The sequence below is a fragment of the Pseudophryne corroboree genome, chromosome 12, assembly GCF_028390025.1.
Source record: "Pseudophryne corroboree isolate aPseCor3 chromosome 12, aPseCor3.hap2, whole genome shotgun sequence".
NCBI lineage: Eukaryota > Metazoa > Chordata > Amphibia > Anura > Myobatrachidae > Pseudophryne > Pseudophryne corroboree.
This window is the reverse complement of record NC_086455.1, coordinates 131629776-131644786: the sequence shown is the minus strand read 5'-3', so window position 1 is coordinate 131644786 and position 15011 is coordinate 131629776. Positions and strand designations below refer to the sequence as shown.

Genomic DNA, 15011 nt, shown 5'->3' with positions numbered 1-15011 from the left:
TGAAGACATCTTAGACAATACATCTATAAAGGAGAAAAACCTATACGGGATGAGATAGTAAGAACAGAGCACTAACCTCCAAAATATACATTTTTAAAAATGAAGATAAACTTACGGTCTAGTAATATCAGTTTCCTTTTTATTTCTTTTAAATTGTAGATGTTGGTAAGCCTGTGTGTCCACAACATACCCACAGCCATCAGCATAGCAATAGTGGTAGCAATTGCACTAGGTCTCAGAGGCCTCATGGAACCCCAATATTCTACGTGGGCCCATGACTGCTTGTCTTTTTTATGATCTCGGAAGCAAAAGCACTGTGTGGTGACATCGCTGCTAAGCACGCAGGGATAGAAAGTGTCCAAAATGTCATTAGTTACAGGGGCACATCTAAGGAGGGTTTCCTGTTGCCTAGAAACCCTACTTCAGTTCCTTTTAAGAGCATGCTTTGAGAAGCTGCCAGCCTGTCAGTAATTGCTAAGGCCCTCTGGGACTGTGCTGATAGCACTGCTTGTGACTACGACCATTGTGAAAATGTGCCTGTAGTTCCATGTCTGCTCCCTGGTGGTACTGCAGATAGAAGCTGAGCATTAAAAACCTTGTCACTACCTTCCATAGTAACACATACGTATGGTGGAGTGCACGGCATTAGCATGTGGTGGTGAGTAGTAGTATGTGAATGAATTGAAATGCGGCTTGGAGAATGTGGTTGGAAATGTATTTAGCAATAGCAGGCCATTGTTTTTAGTGTGTGGAAGTCATGGTGGTACTGGTCCTAGTGTCATTGTGTGTAGAAGTAGCATAGGGGAATGAGAGTATTATTTGTGTAATAATTAGTAGTAGGGGTTGGGTATGTGTGACCGGCTGTCAGGAGACCGCCGGTCACATTACCACATCCCATTAGTAGTATATGGGGACAGCAAACTGCAGTAATTTACCAAGCTCTGAATAGCTAAGCCCAGTGGCTCCAAAACTGTGTGCCAAAGCACCCTTGGGTGCCTCAGGTCACTTGCAGAGGTGCCACGAGTTGGTGGTCCAGAACATTTTCAAATTATTTATGGTCACTCGAACAGGCAAAACCACCAGTTCTTGTGGCTGCCAGTCATAAAATATGTGGACAAACTGAGGCGAATACTGTCCTTCACCACATAACCTAGGGATGACATACAGTGCCTTGCTAAAGTATTCACTCCCCCCCCCCCCCCACCTTGGCTCTTTACCTACTTTGTTACATAACAACCTGTAATTTCTGGAGGGGGGGGGGGTTAATCTGAATTTAATTTGATGGATATGCACAAAATAGTCTAAATGAGTGCAGCGAAATTAGAAAAATGTATATAAAAAATAATTTTTATAAATAAAAATTTTAAAATTGGCATGTGCATATGTATTCACCCACTTTGCTATGAAGCACCTCAAAAGTTCTGGTGCAACCAATTACCTTCAGAAGTCACATAATTAGTGAATTGAAGTCCACCTGTGTACAATCTAAGTGTCACGTGATCTGTCGGTATAAACACACCTTTTCTGAAAGGCCCCAGAGGCTGCAACATCACTAAGCAAGAGGCATCACACCATGAAGACCAAGGAGCTCTCCAAACAAGTCAGGGATAAAGTTGTTGAGAATTACAAGTCAGGGTTGGGTTATAAAAAAATATCCAAATCTTTGATGATCCCCTGGAGCACCATCAAATCCATCATCCTCAAATGGATACCACAACAAACCTGCCAAGAGAGGGCCAGTCACCAAAACTCACAGGCCGGGCAAGGGGGCATTAATCAGAGAGACAGCATGGAGACCAAAGGTAACCCTGAAGGACCTGCAGAGTTCCACAGCAGAGAATGGTGTATCTGCGCATGTGACCACAATAAGCCATACACTCCACAGAGCTGGGCTTTATGGAAGAGTGACCGGAAAAAAAGCCATTACTTAGTGTAAAAAATAAGAAGGCACAGTTTTGAGTTTGCCAAAAGGCATGTGGACGACTCCCCAAATGTATGGAGAAGGTGCTCTGGTCAGATGAGACTAAAATTAAACTTTTCGTCACCAAGGAAAATGCTATGTCTGGCGCACACCCATCACATCCCATCACCCCAAGAACACCATCTCCACAGTGAAACATAGTGGTGGCAGCATCATGCTGTGGGGATGTTTTTCAGCAGCAGGGACTGGGAAACTGTTTCGAGTCGAGGGAAAGATGGATGGTGCTAAATACAGGGATATTCTTGAGCAAAACCTGTTTCAGTCTGCCTGTGATTTAGAGACTGGGACCAGAGCTGGCCCTAGGCATAGGCAAACTAGGCAAATGCCTAGGGGCACAAGCAGCTTCTGCTGATTAAAATTATATGCAGCATGCCTATATTCTGTGTGTGACTGCTGCTCTATCTGCATACAAAATGCATTTCTAATGTGCGGCATTATGTGTATAAGGTGTACTACTTTGTGGCATAACGTATTGAAATGGCATTAATGTGTGGGTTAATGTGAATAAAGAGCAATATGGTGTTGTATAATGTGAATATTGTGTGGTATAATGTGAATAAAGGGCACTACTGTGAGTAACGTGGTACTATTGTGTGATGTAATGTGAATAAGAGACACTATTGCATGGTATAATGTGAATAAAGTTGCAGTACTGTGTAGAGTCATTTCAACTGGGGAATTATTGTGTGGCCATGCCCTTGCCCAGCAAGAACACGCCCCGTTTTTGGGCTGCACACCGAATGTGCACACTGTTCCTATTTAAAATATAAGGGGTAGGCGCACCAAAATGAGTACTGCTATGGGTGATGGTGCTGGGAAAGGGGTACAGAGTCAGAGGCTGAACTAGCGCCTGTGCTAGGGGGCACCAGCCAAAATCTTGCCTAGGGCATCATATTGGCTAGGGCCGGCTCTGACTGGGACGGAGGTTCACCTTCCAGCAGGACAATGACCTGAAGCATACAGCTAAAGCAACACTCGAGTGGTTTAAGGGGAATCATTTAAATGTGTTGGAATGGCCTAGTCAAAGCCCAGATCTCAATACAATTGAGTATCTGTGGTCAGACTTGAAGATTGCTGTTCACAAGCGGAAACCATCCAACATGAAGCAGCTGCAGCAGTTATGCCTTGAGGAATGGACAAAAATCCCAGTGGCAAGAGGTGGCAAGGTCATAGAGACTTATCCAAAGCAACTTGCAGCTGTATTTGCTGCAAAAGGTGGCTCTACAAAGTATTGCCTTTAGGGGGGTGAATAGTTATGCACGCTGAAGTTTTCTGTTATTTTGTCCTATTTGTTGTTTGCTTCACTTTAAAAAAAAAACATCTTCAAAGTTGTAGCCATGTTCTGTGAATGAAATGATGCAAACCTTCAAACAATCCATTTTAATTCCAGGTTGTGAGGCAACAAAACATGAAAAATGCAAAGGGGTGTTAATACTTTAGCAAGGCACCATATAAACACAATTACTTCATTTAATATAGACCAGGCTGCTGTCCTCGGAGGCTATCAAGGTAAAGGTGGCCATACAGTAGTACGACTTCTCCGAGGGGAGAAGTTGCATACGTTGCCCTTGAACTGCCCGGCAGCTTCCCTGGCGGCAGGATCACATACAATACATGGTATTGTATGCGGTCCCAGCCAGTGGTGCAAGTAGAAATATTTTCTTAGTGGTACTGAGTGGCCAAAACATGGGGTGGTCACGTGTCATGAGGGGGCATGACCACATGACACTAGGGGGAGTGGCTACATTACGATAGGGGTGTGGCCACACAGCATAGTCCCTTTTCTTTGCACTCAGGAGACAAGGCTAACAATATAAAGCACTACCTCCAGTATAATAGAAATATATAGTAATAACCTAAGTATAATAGAAATATTTTGTAATGCCCCTAATTTTACAAAAATACATATTAATGCCCCCATTATAACAGGAATATATACTGTAGTAGCGCCCTTAGTATAGTAGAAATATATAGTAGTGTCCCATATTACAATATAAATATATAGTAATGCTCCATAATAATAGACATATATAGTAGTGTCTCACATTGCAATAGAAATACATATAATGCCCCCATAATAATAAACATATTTAGTAGTGTCCCACATTACAAAAGAAATACATAGTAATGCCCCCATAATAATAGAAGTATATAGTAGTGTGCACATTACAATAGAAATACATAGTAATGCCCCCATAACAATAGAAATATATAGTAGTGTCAACATTACAATAGAAATACATATAATGCCCCCATAATAATAGAAATATATAGTAGTGTGCACATTACAATAGAAATACATAGTAATGCCCCCATAACAATAGAAATATATAGTAGTGTCAACATTACAATAGAAATACATATAATGCCCCCATAATAATAAAAATATATAGTAGTGTCCACATTACAATAGAAATACATAGTAATGCCCCCATAACAATAGAAATATATAGTAGTGTCAACATTACAATAGAAATACATATAATGCCCCCATAATAATAGAAATATATAGTAGTGTCCACATTACAATAGAAATAAATAGTAATGCCCCCATAATAATAGACATATATAGTAGTGTCCCACATTACAATAGAAATCTATAGTAATGACCTTATAATATATATATATATATATATATATATATATTGGGGAAACAGCTGGACACTGTGGGGAAAGGCACCCAGCCCATTCCCCAGGCTCCACTCTTCGTGCCAGCCGCGGCCACAAGTAGAGGAAGCGTGATGTGATCTCATGACATCACCGTCGCACTTCCTGTAGCCCTGACAAAGTGGGAGGCGCCGTCATGCTGCCGAACACCATGGTCTTGTTGCTCGGCAGCGCATTATAATTGTGGTAATGGCAGTCACAGATGCAAAGTGTGCAGTGGGTGGTACTGCGTACCTGCTGCCAAATTCTTAAATACGAGCGTACCTACATACTTGCACCACTGGTCCCAGCCAAGGCTGCCGTAGGCCACCGTATCCGAGAAATCTATAGTGCAGCCCTTGCGATCTACAGGCTCCAATCCAACAAGCAGGGGACCGCCCATCGGATTTACATGCGATTTGCCAGTTTTCATCCTATTTCTCGGATCGATGCGTCGAAATCAAATTAAATCGGGCAAAATCGCACTAGTGTATGGGCACCTTAAGTGCCGATGTAGGTACATTATGTACTGCAGTGTACATAAGCTGCTACAGGTCACTAGACATGAAGTACTGCTAAAATGTAATAGAATTATGTTTCAACAGAGTAATAAATATCAGTGTGAAATAAAAATGATTTCTTTTTTTATTAAATGAGATAATGAATTTATTTTTTGTGTCAAATTTTTGTATATTTTGTCAACATGTAAATTGATAAACTGTGGGGCTTGTGCCTGCTCTGCCAGCTGATTTCATACCCCGACCCATGTTAGACCAAGAAAAGTACAATTTTGATTTGCATGATGGACATCCATTAGTCTTAAGACAATATTTTATCAGTGATCATACTTGACTTAATAATATGAAAATAAGTGAATAAGAAGCTGGAGCATGATTAAGTGAATAAGAAGCCAACTTCAGCCCCATGTCACAGGAGTCACTCACAGTGAGTCTTGTGGAGGAGGCCGGGGGAAGTGTTAAAAGGGGTGGATAAGGCAGAGCACACAGGCTGAGTGCTGTGCTGTCTGTCAGCCAATGATGTGGGAGGTTTGGAGAGTAGATCTCAGCTGGCAGACATTTAAATGAGAGACAGCTCGGCGCTGCTGCAATTTGTAGCCTGGATCTGAAGGATTTCCTCCATCCTTTCGCATGGACAGCACAGCTAGGACTCAAATCCTGTGAGGCAGGAACCCTGGACACTTCACACAGGTAATACTCTGAGTTCTCTGCAATGCTAACTAACGTTACTGGATACTTATCCTATATACAGTGTGTATATATATATATATATATATATATATATATATATATAGCAAGGAACGCACTCACCAGACTTCTTCAAAAGAGCTGAATAAAGAGTATATATTTCACTTTTGAAGAAGTCTGGTGAGTGTGTTCCTTGCTATATATCCTATCTCTGGGACTGTGTTTGGATTGGACTGGTCTCTGGTTAATGCACCCCAGCGGCTGTAATATTTGAATATGCGAGTGCGACTTTACTGGACATATATATATATATATATATATATATATGTGTGTGTTTATGTATAGATATAGATAGATAGATAGATAGATAGATAGATAGATAGATAGATAGATCTACATATATACCTATTTGTGATAAATATATGGTTTGACTTTGTACTCATTTAAATAAAGAAATTATAGAATTCTGTAATAATATGTTGTTGTTTTTTAATGTATATTGTAAATACAGTTAATGCCACTGGTGTGCTTGCTTACTATAAATGACATTTTATATTTAGTAGCCTGGCATAATACTGTGTGCAAAGATACATAATTCTTTCTTTACTGGCACAGTCATGGTATTTGATATTGTGCTCGAGTCTGTCTGTCTATCTATCTATCTATCTATCTATCTATCTATCTATCTATCTATCTATCTATCGCATACTATAGGGCGTATGTAATAGCCTGTGATATGTAGCACGAGTGTACTTCTGGTAAGTTAGCCCGTACTTTTTAAAGTGTGAATAGTTTAAAAGATAAAACCAAACTGGGTTTGCCTTTTAAATTATAGCTGTTTTAATAATATGGGCTAACTCCCTGTAATCGCATCTGTACCTGCATCTCGACAGATATTACATAACGCCCCATATATACATTTAAATATATAAAGTATTAAAGGCATAGGGAAAGCAATGTAGGCAAAGAAAAATTGTACGGGCAGTCAGATTTATTCAGTCATTACACAGATTTTTTTATGCAATTAATTACAGTTCTCAATAAAAAAATTTATTGTGTTCAATGTATTTAACATGTAATTGCTAAAGCGTGAATTCTGGTGTAATATTTACAAACCTTTTGCACATTGCTACTATAATGCATAATATGTAAACTTCTTGTAGCCCAATTTCATTTCGTTCTACATTTTAAATGATCCTAGTGCATTTTGACAACAAAATGAAACCTTATCTAATGATAAACATGTCACACCACAATATGTTATGATTTTAAAATAAAAAAAATAAAATCCTGACGGTAGTAGTGCAGACTAGATGAGCTAAGTGGGTCTTATCTGCCGTCAAATTCTATGTTTCTATGGAAATATTGTAAGTTCTAATATAAAGTAAAATTAATGATATAACAGGTTATTAAACTTGATCAATTTGCAGATTTTCTACCTCAGTATCTGCTGTGTAATAGAACCAGCGTTTTATTAAACAGACAGCAAAATTAGTTCTCAAACTTGCAGAAAAAGTAGTTCCGCTGTGGCTGCATTTGGTATATGTGAGTGCCTTGTGCGTCTTCAGTTGATAGAAGACTTATGGTAGCTTCCATTCTCTGACTGGGTCTTCAGATACTTATTTTATTCTTTTCTAGAATCATTTCACTGATATCTTCCTGTCTCTGGAGCTAGTTATAACAATGAATAATGATGCCAGAAAATACTTGCCAGATAAAAAGCACAAAGTATACTGAACCAATGAACCAGGCATGTATGAATGTGAAGAAAACTGCTGGTAGTGTATTAAATCTGTACTTACTCAGATCTAAATAAAACAAAAATGAAAAAACTCTCACCTTTAAAAGGAAATGTTGCCCGTGGAATCTAGATGTGTAATTGGCTATTGCAGACTGCATTTATTATTTTAGCAGATATAAATAATAATTTCCTTATTTCAAACTCTCAGCAACGAGCATTGGAAGCCTCCATTTTCCATCTGCAGAGGTCACCTGTAGTGTTGCCGGGCAATGAGAGCCATTGCTGGGAACATACATGGCAATATGGTAGGCTATTGGAAACAGGTTTTCTGGGGCAACAAACTTTCTTGATTCTAAAGTTAGAATTAGTGGTTTCTTTCTACCATGTATGCAAATCTACTATTGGCTGTTATGTAAATAGTTTTCTTTATGCAATAGATGGACATGGCGCCTATATACTTCTTGTGGTGTGTGTTAGTGCAATAGAAGAAAATGGCACCTATCTACTTGTTGTGATGTGTGTTAGTGCAATAGATGAACATGGCACCTATCTACTTGTTGTGATGTGTGTTAGTGCAATAGATGAACATGGCACCTATCTACTTGTTGTGATGTGTGTTAGTGCAATAGATGAACATGGCACCTATCTACTTGTTGTGATGTGTGTTAGTGCAATAGATGAACATGGCACCTATCTACTTGTTGTGATGTGTGTTAGTGCAATAGAAGAAAATGGCACCTATCTACTTGTTGTGATGTGTGTTAGTGCAATAGATGAACATGGCACCTATCTACTTGTTGTGATGTGTGTTAGTGCAATAGATGAACATGGCACCTATCTACTTGTTGTGATGTGTGTTAGTGCAGTAGATGAACATGGCACCTATCTACGAGTTGTGCTGTGTGTTAGTGCAGTAGATGAACATGGCACCTATCTACTTGTTGTGATGTGTGTTAGTGCAGTAGATGAACATGGCACCTATCTACGAGTTGTGCTGTGTGTTAGTGCAGTAGATGAACATGGCACCTATCTACTTGTTGTGATGTGTGTTAGTGCAGTAGATGAACATGGCACCTATCTACTTGTTGTGATGTGTGTTAGTGCAATAGATGAACATGGCACCTATCTACTTGTTGTGATGTGTGTTAGTGCAGTAGATGAACATGGCACCTATCTACGAGTTGTGCTGTGTGTTAGTGCAGTAGATGAACATGGCACCTATCTACGAGTTGTGCTGTGTGTTAGTGCAGTAGATGAACATGGCACCTATCTACTTGTTGTGCTGTGTGTTAGTGCAGTAGATGAACATGGCACCTATCTACTTGTTGTGATGTGTGTTAGTGCAGTAGATGAACATGGCACCTATCTACTTGTTGTGATGTGTGTTAGTGCAATAGATGAACATGGCACCTATCTACTTGTTGTGATGTGTGTTAGTGCAATAGATGAACATGGCACCTATCTACTTGTTGTGATGTGTGTTAGTGCAATAGATGAACATGGCCCCTATCTACTTGTTGTGATGTGTGTTAGTGCAGTAGATGAACATGGCACCTATCTACTTGTTGTGATGTGTGTTAGTGCAATAGATGAACATGGCACCTATCTACTTGTTGTGATGTGTGTTAGTGCAATAGATGAACATGGCACCTATCTACTTGTTGTGATGTGTGTTAGTGCAATAGATGAACATGGCACCTATCTACTTGTTGTGATGTGTGTTAGTGCAATAGATGAACATGGCACCTATCTACTTGTTGTGATGTGTGTTAGTGCAATAGATGAACATGGCACCTATCTACTAGTTGATGGTTTCCCAGTGCCCTGGTTATAAGTTGGTGTGTTTTTGCTGCAAGATCTTAGAAAGAGATGTTTCTGTCTCGGTCAGTTCTGGATTTCAGCAATGTTTTAAAACACTTATGGAGAGAGGGAGCAGCAGTATACTATAGTATTTTCTGATCGTTTCTTATGGCCACGATATAGCCATATGTCTGATTTACCTGCTATATAGCAGTGTTAGGTTGAGCTGGGTTTTTCATTTATAACCTATTATGGTGTGCAGGGGGTGAGCAAACATTGCTTTACGATGAGTGCCGTGTAACCCCTGTACTGTATTGTGCTCTGATGAAATACAATGGACCGTCTCTGTGACTTTTGCAATACTTATTTCCCTGTGTAACGCATGTGAGTTTTACATTACCATGTAACGGCATAATAATTATTTTAAAATCAGTCTTTTTCTGGTCTAGTCACACTTATATGGTTTCCGTACATAGGTAAAAATTGTAACTAGATACAGCTCCAGTGTCATACAGAAACCAAGCAAACATATTATGGAGCATTTCCTATAGGTGGGTGCCGTATATTCCAGTGTGTGATATAATGCTGTTATACTTACTGATTCTCATCTCATCCACAAGACAGTTAGGGCTAGAATCTAGCTATAAGTAGATATGTTTCCTATTTGTGGTATTTATTTATACAGTATGTAATCGGAAAGAAATACATTGAGTTGCGACTCCAAATGTGGCCTGTACAGATGTATTGGGCATCCCTGTAGCTGTATAGAGTATAGATTTAGTGAGGAGATTCTCTCCATTTGTATTGGGCGTATACAGAGCGAACACTGCTATGAAATTAAACATTTTTTTCATAAATAGTTATCCCTAGAACATGACTTTCATTGCTCTGTACGGAATATAAGTATACAGAGGCTGCTTATATATCACAGATAGGGAGTAGCTGCAGAAACTCTTCTCTATGTTGTTTAGCACTATCATACTGTGATTTGGTGTTGCACAGAATGGTATTGTGAGCTCACTGTGATACTCCCATAGCCAAGGATACTTAGGTTTTTTTTAAATTCTCTAGCTATCCAATCAATTGAACAGGATTGAATAAGGTATTGCTGACATTGTCATGGATCTTGGACACTTATTATTATTATTTAATTAATTAAAAAACACACACAAAAAAAACTTCATAATAAATAATTGATGCAATGCCCTAGCTCATGGTGTATTCTATTCTGTGATTCTTCCAACACTATGGGGGAGAATTATCAAATTCTGCTCTGTACTGTATGTTAGTCACTGGTGGTCATTCCGAGTTGTTCGCTCGCTAGCAGTTTTTAGCAGCTGTGCAAACGCTATGCCGCCTCCCTCTGGGAGTGTATTTTAGCTTAGTAGAAGTGCGAACGAAAGGATCGCAGAGCGGCGGCAAAGTTTTTTTGTGCAGTTTTAGAGTAGGTCAATACCTACTCAGCGCTTTCAATCACTTCAGACTGTTCAGTTCCTGTTTTGACGTCACAAACCCGCCCTGCGTTCGCCCAGCCACGCCTGCATTTTTCCTGACACTCCTGCGTTTTTTCGAACACTCCCTGAAAACGGTCAGTTGCCACCCAGAAACGCCCTCTTCCTGTCAATCACTCTGCGGCCAGCAGTGCGAATCAAATGCTTCGCTAGACCTTGTGTGAAACTACATCGTTCGTGGTAATAGTACGTTGCGTGTGCGCATTGCACCGCAAACGCATGCGCAGAAGTACCGTTTTTTTGCCTCATCGCTGCACAGCAAACGAATGCAGCTAGCGATCAACTCGGAATGACCACCACTGTTTCTTGTTTTGTTCATACTGTTTCTGCACTTTATAAGGTGCTGCGGACCCCTTGTGGCACCAAATAAAGGAGGAGGAGGATGATGACAATAATAATATTAATAAAATCTTGGAGAGAGAGAGAAAATGTAAAACTTGCCCATAAGAATCAGTTTCTATCTGTCATGTTACGGGCTGGGCTATAAAAATGACAGCTGGAAGTTGATGGGATTCTGTGAGCACTTCTCCATTTGATCTCTCTCCAAGATTTGATAAATCTCCCCTTTGTCATGCTTATATTTCGCTAGTAGGATTCTTGTGATTAGGCAATAACCCTGTGTTATTCCATCACTTGGGCTCCAGTCCTTTACACAGGGGTTCTGTATGAGCTGCATTCTGTTTCATTCAATGAAACAGAAGCCATCTGAAGTGCAAGAGCAACGCTGACTGACTGCCATTGGCGTTTCTATAATGGGTGTAATGTGTGCGGAGCACATGGGCCCCTGGATCCAGAGGGGCCCACACTGCACCAATTTAAATACTTGCCTTACCGGAGTCCATCGGCGGGTGCAGCGATTGGGGCGGAAATCGCCACGAAAATGCTCGGTAGCCAAATTGGTCTCCGGATCATGGCGGGCGCCATGTTTCCGGAGACCTGCTTACGCGCAGTAGACGGAGGCTACAGTGCCGTACAGAGGAGGGGGCCCACCTGAAGGTGCACATGGGCCCTCTCCTCTGCTGAAATACCCCTGCTGACTGCCCATGTGCATTCACCCTGATGGGTTATATCTGCAAATCCTAGAACCTTTACTTTCTTATTTCACGTTGGTTTGTATGTCTTACATGTTCAGTAGCAATCTGCTATGAAAAAATATAGAGGGCGAACCTATTCTCAGATATGTGCGGTGTGTAGCTGGGCATCTTTCAGTTCACCACCATAGGGTGCAAGATAAAAAAGTGCGATGTTGGTGACCGAGAGGTCTCGCCATTCTGCGTGTTTCTCTGGTAGTTTGTGGCAATCTCTCTGAATGTAATCACAGCCATCAAGACTCAAGCAAAGCATAATAGTTCATCTGTTCATAAGTGGTGAATGTGAGCAGGATGTACTAATTAGGCATTCTTGTTGGAGGACTAATAGGGCACAGTCAGTGTCAGTGTGCAGACTTCTGTCATATAGATGCAAGGGCGTAGCTACCATAGGTGTAGGCAGTGCAGCTACTATGGGTCCCAGAGCTTCCCTGTCAAAGTTACATGTGTTATATACATTTTTCGCCATTGGCTGGTACGTAGGTGTCCTTTCAAACTTCATCCTTGGAGCCTGCAATATATCTAGGTATGCCCCTTTGCATACCTCCCAACATTTCTTCTGTTTAAAGCGGGACACACGCGCGGCGAAGCACGCTCCCGAAAAAGGGGCGTGGTCTATTGGAAAGGGGGCGTGGCTTTGCGGAGGACCCGCGATCGCGAGCCACGCCCCCGTTTTCGTCACTGAGGGGGCATGCCCAGCGCTCTGTGAGCCGCTGGCATGCCCCCTCTCCCTCTGACTTCAGTGAATAGACGCTGTGCGCATGCGCATAGCGTCTATTCACCGCTGCTGTGCTAAGCAGGGCAGCGACAGACAGAGCCTCCCAACTGCCCCCCCCCACCGTGGGACACTGCGGTCCGCGGGTGGGACAGCGGGACAGTCCCCAAAAAACGGGACTGTCCCGCGAAAATCGGGACAGTTGGGAGGTATGCCCTTTGACCTGCTCATTGTAGTGTGGTATAAAATTAACTGGAGGGCATTTTAATGTTATATAATATGAACATCGGAACTGCAATGAGGCACAATATGAACGAGGGGCGTTATATTTAATGAGGCACAATATATCATAATGTGAATTGGGGATACTGTGCGGCATAATGTGTACTGGCAGCTCGGAAATGTGACATAGGGTGAACTTAAGCACTACTGCGATTCATAAAACAAACTAGGGCACTACTATGGAGCATAACAGTAAATAAGGCTCTACTATGGGTCAGAAAATGAACTAGGGCACTGTTATAGGGCATAAAATTAACAACTGCTGCAGAGAAGTGTCTCTAAGGCAGGTATTTTCAACCTTTTTCAGTTCGCGGCACACCAAAAAGATTTAAAAATTGCCAAGGCACACCATCGGTACCCCACGGAAAAATAAAACACACACAGGGAAATAAAACAAACATATTTGTCCCCAAGGCTAAAAACACACACACATTGTCCCCAACAGTTATTAAAATAATGCGCAGTACTTGAACACACTGTCTGCCACAGTAATTCCACACATTGACCCTCATAGTAATGCCATCACACTGTCCCCCATAGTAATTGCACACATTGCCCCCCCATAGTAATACCACCACACACACCAACCCCCACAGTAATGCCACCAGACACACTGACCCCCATAGTAATGCCACCAAATATACTGACCCCCATAGTAATGCCACCAAATACACTGACCCCCATAGTAATGCCACCAAACACACTGACACCCACAGTAATGCCACCAGAGACACTGACCCCCATAGTAATGCCACCAAACACACTGACACCCACAGTAATGCCACCACACACACACTGACCCCCATAGTAATGCCACCACACACATAGTAATGGCACTGCACACACATCATAAAGCACTGGCCCAAACCTTTTTTGTTTTCCCCCTTAGCGGCAGGAGCATTGAGGAGTAGAACACAGCAGCACGGGCCACGAAGGGAAATTAGTCGCTGCCTAGGCGGGATGGTGATGTGTACGTGACCTATGAGTCACGCCATGTCGTAGGGGTCATGGGCGGGCCCGCAGGAGAGCTGCCGTCTTCACTATACAGTGACCGCAGAAGAGCTGCCTGTGCTGCCCGATAGTGATGCTGTAAATCAGTATCACTATCGGGCAGCGCAGGCAGCTCTTACGCGGTCATTGTATAGTGAAGATGGCAGCAGACGGGGACTGGCAGCAGGGATCTCTGGCGGCGGCGGCACACTTGACAACCGCTGGCGGCACACCAGTGTGCCGCGGCACAGCGGTTGAAAATCACTGCTCTAGAAGCATTGGAATGGGGGCCCCTTCAAAATGTTGCTATGGGGCCCACAAAGTTCTGTACATCAGGTTTCATAAGTACTCAAGAGGTTTCGGCTGTATGTCAGGATCTCCCCGCTCAGATAACCATCCTCCAAGTTAGTCACGGTCTTCATACTGTTAATGTCCATTATTTGATGTGATGCACTCACCAGCAAGTGTGTTAACATCCGTACTTGTAGTTGTCATTATAACATCCGTACTTCTAGATGCCATAAGTAACTTCTTGTTACATTCACCGCTGCCGTCTTTATTAGGTTTCATTTATGCTTGCTGTAAGTTCTGATTTATAGGTACTGATTTTCTGGAAAACACATGATATCCCGCAGTCGGGATGCCGGCGGTCACATGTCCAACCGCAGCATCCCGACAGTGAACATGCCGACATCGGAGGGGGTAAGTATTTCTACACCCCCCAGCACCTACCCTAGGGGGATGGCGGCTAGTGCTAACCTCCCCCCCCCAGTGCCTATTCCTTAGGCAGAACCCTGACACTCACCTTCAGCGTTACCACCGGCAACCCGACAGCTGGGATGCTGAACACATCCCTATTTTCTCTAATGGTCAATGTGATATTGAGCTTGAAGAGTGCATATCACAAAGTATACCAGGGTCAGCAAGTTGTGACCTAAAAAAAATATTTATAGTCATGATTTTACAAAATCAGTGTGACTGAGATATTAGGGTAACAGCAGGGGTGTAACTGGCAAGGAAAGCCCCTGTGTAATCTGACTTCCTACAGAGGA

The 15011-nt window shown here is 42.0% G+C and overlaps 1 protein-coding gene across 1 annotated transcript in view; it reads left to right on the top strand.

Annotated features, from left to right (window-relative positions):
- The first annotated feature begins 5683 nt into the window (after positions 1-5683).
- Positions 5684-15011, top strand: part of GREM1 (gremlin 1, DAN family BMP antagonist) — a 77239-nt gene continuing 67911 nt past the window's right edge. Inside the window, exon 1 of the mRNA XM_063947307.1 lies at positions 5684-5835. The gene's annotated coding sequence lies outside the window, so the exon portion shown is untranslated. The remainder of the gene's footprint in view (positions 5836-15011) is intronic.